Here is a 9,129-nt window from a genome sequence, read left to right on the forward strand (position 1 = left end):
ACACACACACACACACACACACACACACACACACACACACACACACACACACACACACACACACACACACACACACACACACACACACACACACACACACACACACACACACACACACACAAAGAAAGCATTCCACCCAACAATTCTGTGCTGGTTCCTAGTACCCAATCCCATTAGTCCCATTCCTTCCACTTTCTCCATTATCTGAAAATGATTCCTTAGACTACTGATTCAATGCCTTATTGAAAGCCCTGACTGATTCTCTCTCTACCATCTCAGCAAACAAGTGTGTTACAAATGAGTATTGTTCCTGGAAACTGAGGGATATCCTGCGATACGAATATAAAGTTATTAGAAGCTTAGATAGAATAATCAAAATCCTTTTGGGGGTAACAAGAGTGTAAGGGAAGAGGCAGGAGTCTTAGAATGTTGGGACTATTTGGAATGTTGGCGAAGGAGGCGGTGGAAGTTGATACCTTATTTTGTTTAAGAGACACTTAAATAGGCATTGAAGGATACAGTCCTAATTCCGGTTGTGAGATTGGTGTAGATTGGCAAAAGGATTTGCTTAGACTATGTTTTCAAAGTGCCTGTCTCAGTGCTGTACCATTCTGTAGCTTTATCATGTGACTGGTTCAAATTGGATATATAGAGACAAGCTGTTGTCAGGGATCAGAATTTTAAGACTGGCCAAATGCTACAAGGACAATGTAAGGAAAAACAGAGAAACGAGGAACTGCAGATGCTGGTTAATACACAAAAGGACACAATATGTTGGACTAACTCAGTGGGTCAGGCAGCAACATGGAGAACATGGATGGTTAACGTTTCAGATCGAGACCCTTCTTAAAAATGTTTTTCTAAGGGCAGCTCAGTAGTGCAGTGGTAGAGTTGCTGTCTTACAAGCGCCAGAGACCTGGGTTCGATCCTGACTACGGGTGCTGTCTGTATTGAGTTTGTACATTCTCCCTGGATCACGTGGGTTTTCCCCAATTGCTCCGGTTTTCTCCCTTATCTCAAAGACGTGCGGGTTTGTAGATTAATTTGGTTCACGAAATTCTAGTGTCTAGAATAAAACTCCAGTGATGACGGTCGGTTTATCTCTAAACTAAAAACGGGTTTGTTGTAGAATAATATTGCTCTGGAACACACTGTTTTGCTGAGATGATAAAAACAGAATCTTTCTGGACCTCTCCACATCTAGCCTCACGAGTCTTTATCCACATTTTTACAGAGGTCCAACATTATCTCCCTGCTTTTGTGCTTAATGTCTCCATTTATGAAAACTAGCACTCCATATCCTTTACGTAGTAGAAGTCATAATACATATTAGAGAGGCAAACTCGCTCTTCACCTTCCCAATACAATTGAGGTTAGGCTTGCTGACAAGCAATAGAGATCACTCCAAATTAACCCATTAGAAATCTGCAAGGATGCTTTGGTATAATCAGTGCTTATGACCATGCATGTATATATGACATACACATTAACCAAAGTATTAATCAATAACTATTTCTGTTGCAAATATTTATATTATGTTGGTATATTGCATTGACAATGTAATCTACAAAGATATGATGTATTTAGTTAGATTTAAAATGCAATTCTGATATTTTAGGTTACATTTAGCATATTTGTAATAGAGACATTAATTAAAGGATGACATATTATCAGCTAGGAATTATTGGATGTATTCATAATATATATGTGCAACCACTATAATATTTTTTTTATTTTAAAGTTGGCTTGTTTTAATGTTTTGTTCTATGATTATACTGATATTGAAAAATACTCAGCTGTTATTTTGTAATTTTCATAAATATTAGGCCAGTGTGTGCAGTAGCTGTAAGTGATGGGGGCTTTTACATTTTGGTCGATTGTTCTTGGTCCCACGGCAATGCTGCACAGTATCACGAGGAGATGGGGAGAAAGAGATGGAGAGAAGGAATAAAGAGGAGAGATAAATGAGAGAGAGATTGATGAAAGAGAGATAGGTATGAAAGAGGGAGTGAGAGAAAGAGAGAGTGAGTGAAAGAGCGAGTGAGAGAGAAAGAGAGAGTGAGGGAGAGAAAGAGGGATAGAGAGAGTGGAACGGGAGAGGGAGAGAAAAAGAGAGAGAAGGAGAGAGAATGAAAGAGAGAGGGAAAACAACATCCTTAGTTTCCATGATGTTTTAACCTTCTGCTCCTTTCCTTGCTCTCCACCTTGTAAATATATATATTTTTTAAGTATTACCTTTTATGTTGTTGATTGGTTTTGAAGGAATTCTCCAGATAACACCCAAAACAGTAGACTTTTTAGAAAGTTATCTGCTAGTTTTCTCTGCTCTCGCCCATTTTAATGCCAGTTCCTTTCCTGGACAATTGTTGTGGTGGCGTAGAGGTTAGTAACGTCTCAAGCCCAGATGGCATGTGTTGGCAAGCTAGTTGACAATGGCATTACAAGCTAGCCTGAACCATAGGTACTGTCAGGCTACAAGAGATTGTCTCAACAAACTACGTCTTTGTAAGCTTGGGTTGATCAATCAGAACAAGGTGGTTCAATAACTTATGATGCTGTACGGACTTGATCTCCTGACCTTGCACTTTCCAGCAAAGGCCACTGAACAAAGATCAGAATGAGATGTCTAGTTGAAGGCAGTCAGTTCTCATGCAGCTTTCCAAATTGTCTTTCAACTTAGTTTGGTTTAGTTAATTATTATCACGTGTACTGAGGTACAGTGAAAAGCTTTTATTTGTATGCTACCTAGTCAGAGAAAAGATTATATATGAATACAATCAAGCTGTCTACAGTGGACAGATAAAGGATAAAGGATATAACATTTAATGCAAAGATATTACTTTGAAGTCAATAAAGATGGAATTGAAGATAATTCAAAGGTCTCCAGTGGGACGTTACGACCACAATCTCGCTGATGAGAGGACTTGGTGAGGCTGTGGAATTCATCACCGATGGCGGTGGAGGCCAAGTCATTGGGTATTTTTAAAGCAGAGTTTGACAGGTTCTTGATTAGTAATGTTGCAGGTTACAGAGAGCAGGAGAATGGGGTTGAGAGGGAAAGATAGATTGCCCATGAGTGAATGGTAGAGTGGATTCAATGGGCCGAATTGCCTGATTCTGCTCCTATGACTTATGGACATATCAGTTACCTGTGAGTCGGTTACTCAATCTTAGTTAGGAATTTGGCTGGGACCCTCGAGGTAGAGTAATTGTGGCTTCTCCAATGCACAACTAGTCTTGAAGCCTATCGGGGGAAACGTTCCAGGCCGAGAAATCGGCAATTATCATCATATTTTCTTTCTGACGTTGGATTACAGAACATGAGGAACATGTGGAACATGGAGAGGGAGGTAATGATGTTGATTCCCAATGTTTCTTTTCCATCCACAGTACCTTTTACTAACATCATTTAATAATTCCAATGACTCTCCAGTATTTTGTCTGGATGTATGAATCCAGGTTGAAAATATTGGCAGACTTTTCTTTAACCTTTACACTTACAGTTACCATAGAGGTTACAGATAGGGTTCAAGTGTTAATCCTGTCTGAGGGTCAGATTGACCGGATGAATGAAATCTAAATGTTGAATTTGGAGCATTCTTTATTTGAATTGGAATAACTCATAGAGTCAAACAGCACAAAAACAGGCCCTTCAACCTGACTAGCCCACGATGATCAATATGCCCCTTCTACGCTAGTTCCACCTGCCTGCATTTGGCCCATATCCCTCTAACCCTATCATTCCATGTCCCTGTGTAAAAGTTTCTTAATGCATCTCATGTACCGAAAAGAGATGCTTCCTGTTTTTAGGTCTACTCTTATCACAAAGAATCATAGAAATTTTGGTTAGAGCTTATTTTTTGATTTCCACCTCTCTTTGGCCCACAAGGTCCATGCCGAACATGATGCCAAGTGAAACTAATTACCTCTGCCTGCACATGATCCATATCCCTCCATTCCCTGCATATCCATGTGTGTGTAAAAGCTTAAATGACACTATTGTAACTACCTCCACCACCACCACCCCTGTTAGTACGTTTTAGACACCCACCACCCTTTGCATAAAAATTTACACCCACACATCTCCAAACTTTACACTTCTCACCTTAAAGCTATGGCCACTCTTCGAGATTCTGGTATTCTGGTAAACCCCTTCTGGACTCTCTGCAAAGCTTCAACATCCTTCCCATAATGAGCCATAATGAGACGACCAGAACCACACAGAGCGCGAGTCGTTGAATCCAATAAAATTTCAAATGGTACAAACCCCCTGAAATGTACACATTGCCCAATTTTAAATGACCACAGTGGAACTCCCATGTAATAAAATTCTATTTGATTAGAGAAATAGATCTTAAGCGGGCCTAGTGTCTGTTTGTAAAGGAATGATACAAACCATGGTATACCTTTCCAAATTTGAAATCAAATCATGGCATTGTTAATGTTAAGATTTGTAAATTACCTTAAACGCTGATCATTAACGGAAGAAAACATATATTTAAACAGAAGAAGTATTCAATTAAATATATCTACACAGTGATTTTTTTCTAATAAGGGGAAGTGAAGTTCTGATATATGCAAGAGGTTAATCCCTCCCATATGATCATTTCAAGGAATATTTATGTGCATTTTTTGCTTCAAATGAAACTTGTGTTTGTTTCAAACATTATTGGAGTAATCAAAATGAAATGCAAGAACACATGGGAATTAGTAAAATGCATGCAGATAAACATGATTGCATATATCATGATTTCACTCTGATTTGAATTTGGAAATATGCGTATGTAGGTGTTGTATCAAGTTGTGGTTTTAATATTTCAATTTGCAAGTAGGTTTTAGTGTTATGGAATTAATATCTACTATGAAGTTTTGCATTGAATGTGAATGTTTTAAATATGTTCAGAAAAGCTGAATCTTTGAGCATGAGTTAGATACATTGGCAAAACTTGTCGGAGCAAAGTTGAAGTGAGGTTCCATTGTAATTACAATTGTTCGCTGATGCATAAACATACATTTTAAAAGTTGGTAAATCCTCCGCCTACGTCTGGGATTTCTTTTGTAATTTACTTCATTTTTCCTGCAACAATTTTGAGCCCTTACGGCAACATTTATTTTCCCATTCCTGTGATCTTCCTATTGAACAGTGGCGTAACTGAAATCCTGCTGTGATCCAGCCAAGAATATTATAAAATTATCTTGCTTTTGTTTTTCCGTGCTTCCGAACAAAATTCTGCTTATGTGTAACGTAGCATCAGTAGATAGATATATTTTTAAGCTTCAAGAATAACACATGATAGTCATTGTAAAGTTATCATTCGGCATGAGTTGTGAGCCTCTGGAACTTAAAAGTGTTGGAATGATACGGGCATTTTCAGAATGATAATAAATGCCTCTGAATTCTCTGGTTAAACGGTATTTGTGCATGGTTTAGTAAGCTGTCATGGAGTGGAGTTTGTTTTGTGTTGACTTTTTTTTCTTTAATTATATGATGGTCTCTTCCAATATGATTTATAATTTTTTTTCTGCCAATATTGTTCCTTTACTGCTTTATCAATCCAATGTGCTGCATTGCCGCTTTGCTGTTTGCCTTACGCTAACAACATCAGAAGAAGAAGTTGCTGAGAAAGGTATGTGTTGCAATATACCCTTGCTCACCCTTTATGTTTCTTATTAACTTTCACTCCCCATTCTTTGTCTTCTTACATTTCATCTCTCCCTATTCTTCAACTTAGTTTCCACATTGTTCTTTTGTCTTCAATAACCCCTTACTTCTCCATAACTCAGTATTTCTTCAATGTCCTGGTTTGCATTCTCTCTAATTTTCTTCGATTTAAACAAATATCATAATTTCTTCTTTAGTTGTTATTTTATTTCTCATCTCTTTATCATTCTTAATCATGTCTGCAAAATTATGCTCTCTTTCACTTTTACTGACTAATTATCATGTCTTGCTTCATCTTTATACTTCTGTCACGATCATTAAATATTAGCTAACTTTCAAAATCATCAATCATTTATCATCTTCTATCATTTCTAATTATCACGTTTTCTCCATTATCTCTAACAATTCAGTAACCACATGTTAATCATCTTATCATTTCCATCCATTGTGTCTCCTATACTAAATTATCCTGTATCAATTAGCACCTCTAATTATTAGTTTAGTTTAGAGATACAGCATGGAAACAGGCCCTTCGACCCACCAAGTGCACGCCAACCATCGATCACCGTTCACACTAGTTCTACATTATCCCACTTTCACATTCACTCCGTACACACTGGGGACAATTTACAAAGAGTCAATTAACCTCCAAACACATATGCCTTTGGGATATGGGAGAGAACCGAGGAACCCGAAGGAAACCTGCGCGGTAACAGGGAGAATGTACAAACTACAAGCACGTGTAGTATCAGGATCGAACCCGGGTCTCTGGCACTGTGAGGCAGCGGCTCTACCATCTGCGCCACTGTGCCGCCCTTACATTTTACACCGTTTACCTCATGTTTATGCAACATTTGCCGTTTCTTCCACTGATTTTAAAATACAGTGGTTTAATTAAAAAACATGAGCAGGAGAGATATTGCAAATACTTATTACTGGGCGCTCATTTGGCCTGTGGATAGACAGTTATTGGGTTGATTAAATAAGTGATGCAAGAGAAGTGTTTCTCTTGCATTTTGGTGGCGATTTGTTGGTGCTGCCATTTATCTGTTGCATAACTGGCTTTGCTCTTCAACATGCAGTATTAACATATACTTTGGTTCTTTGCATTTGCTGCTGGCTGCTTGTTCTTGGCCTTTCCCAGAAACATATGCGGAAGAAGGTATGTTTCTCTTCGTTATTTCAAATCTCCTTTCCAGCGGTTGTGTTGTATCAGCTACATTTTGTTACTTGTGTTTCATAATTGCCAACAATTTTCACCTCCTCTGCTGGTAGCCCCACAGAATGTCCCTGCAAATGCTTAGCATCTGGTTTTGGCTATTCATCCCCAGCCCAATTCCACCTTAACCCAGCCCATTTTATAGTAGGTTGAGGCCTCCAAAATTTAGTCTATGATAATTGCACCCTGGGGCAAAGGTTCTGAATGTCTACCCCATTGTGCCCCAATGGAAGGATCTGCAGGCATTGGGGAGGATCCATAGCAAGGACATTTATGAGGATGATTGGATTAACAAATGATGATCGTTTGAAGGCACTGGGCCTGCACTCACTGGAGTTTAGGAGGATGATGGGCAAATCTCTTTGAAAGTTACTGACCAATGAAAGGCCTGGATAGAGTGAATGTGGAGAGGATGTTTCCACTAGTGGAAGAGTCTTGGACCAGAGGACATAGCCTCAGAATAAAAAGAGGCATCTTTAGAGAAGAAGTGAGGAGGAATTTCTTTAGTCAGAGGGTGGTGAATCTGTAGAATTCATTGCCACAGATGGCGGTGGGGTCCAAGTCAATAGATAGTTTTGAGGCGGAGATTGATATATTCTATATTAATACAGGTGTCAGGGGTTATGGGGCTGAGGCAGGGGAATGGGGTTGAGAGGGAAAGATAGATGAGCCATGATTGAATGGCAGAGTAGACTTGATGGGCTGAATGGCCCCTAGAACTTTTGAACATATCTATGCCACGTCTTATGAGTCCTTTTCTGCACAAGCGATCCCAGACATCGATTATTTTCCTGAGTTCATTCTCTTTTACTTTTAAATCCAAAACACAAAGGGCCTCAGAAATTCTATCATGATTTTGGGTTGGCTGTTAAACCACCAATAGTATTGGTTCCATTCTTTCTTTTATCTCCCGTGGATTACTTTCAGTCTTCAAGTGATTATATCCTGATTTTTATATTAGGTTAGTAGCTCATTTAATTTGAAAGACATTCTGAACAGTATACTTACTTAGCATGATAGTTGTCTTTATAATCTTAGCAATAAGAAACTTGTTGTAAAACCACCATCTGCAATTCCTTGTTTCTCCTTTAATCCTATCCTTCCCTCCTCTACCCTCTCCACAACATAAATCTCCCACTGACAAATGACCTTCGATATGAAACATTAACTCTATTATGCTACATGACCCGCTGAGTGTTTTCGTATTGTGTAAATTCATTTTACAAGCATCTAGAATTTAGTGGATTTTCATAAGGTCTGATTGTCCAGACTGATTATCCCGTTATTCCCTTTATCATGCATCTGTACTCTGTGGGCAGCTTGATTGCAATCATGTATAGTCTTTCTGGTGACTGGATAGCACGTAATAAAAAAAAGCTTTTCATTGCACCTCGGTACACGAGACAATAATCTAGACTAAACTAAACTAATCCTTGGATGGTTGAATAAAGGATGTATTATTAGATGCATGATTCACATTCTTAATAATAGAACATAGAATATAGCACAACAACAGACTCTTCGACCCACAACGTCTGCGCTGAACATGATGACAAGACCATCTCATATCTACCTGCACATTATCCATATCCATCCATTCCCTGCTAAAATGGCAAAACTAAAGGCAAACTGAAATGTGGATGTCACACATTACATTTTACCCTCTGCATGTCATGCCATCGGAGACTCCAAATGGAAAGTTTATCAACATTCCAGGCCTTGTTCATAGACAGTCTACACCACAAACAGCTCTAGGAGCAAATACCAAAGCTTCACACTTGCGTTTGGGGATCAAAAGCTTAGACTGTTGGCAAGGAATCAGCTCCAGATGTCTACTTTTGTTCTGCCACTGTGAACCGTTTCATTCTTGAAATGCCCAGAACACAAGGTTGCTTGAATGATGTGTTAATTTTATTCACTTGTGTTTCTTCATAACAAAAGTGGCCTTTACCTCAAAGGATAGGCGGTGTGAGCACATGAAGTGAATTGGAATTTATGTAGTGTTCAAGGTGTCAAGGAATGGAGCTTTGTTTTTGCATACTTTTCTTCAGTGGTGTATCAATACAAATTCTAACTTTTTCTGTGTCAAAATTGTTTCTTTTCTGCTTTCCTATCACATGATCTGTTCGCTGCACTGCTGTTTTGCTGCTTGTCCCTCTTTAGAGGACGTTGTAGCAGAAGAAGGTATGTAATGAAACACCCATGAATCATCTGCTTTCACTTCCCATTCATTTTGTTTCCTTACTCT

This window comes from Leucoraja erinacea, chromosome 18, assembly GCF_028641065.1.
Source record: "Leucoraja erinacea ecotype New England chromosome 18, Leri_hhj_1, whole genome shotgun sequence".
Classification (NCBI taxonomy): Eukaryota; Metazoa; Chordata; class Chondrichthyes; order Rajiformes; family Rajidae; genus Leucoraja; species Leucoraja erinaceus.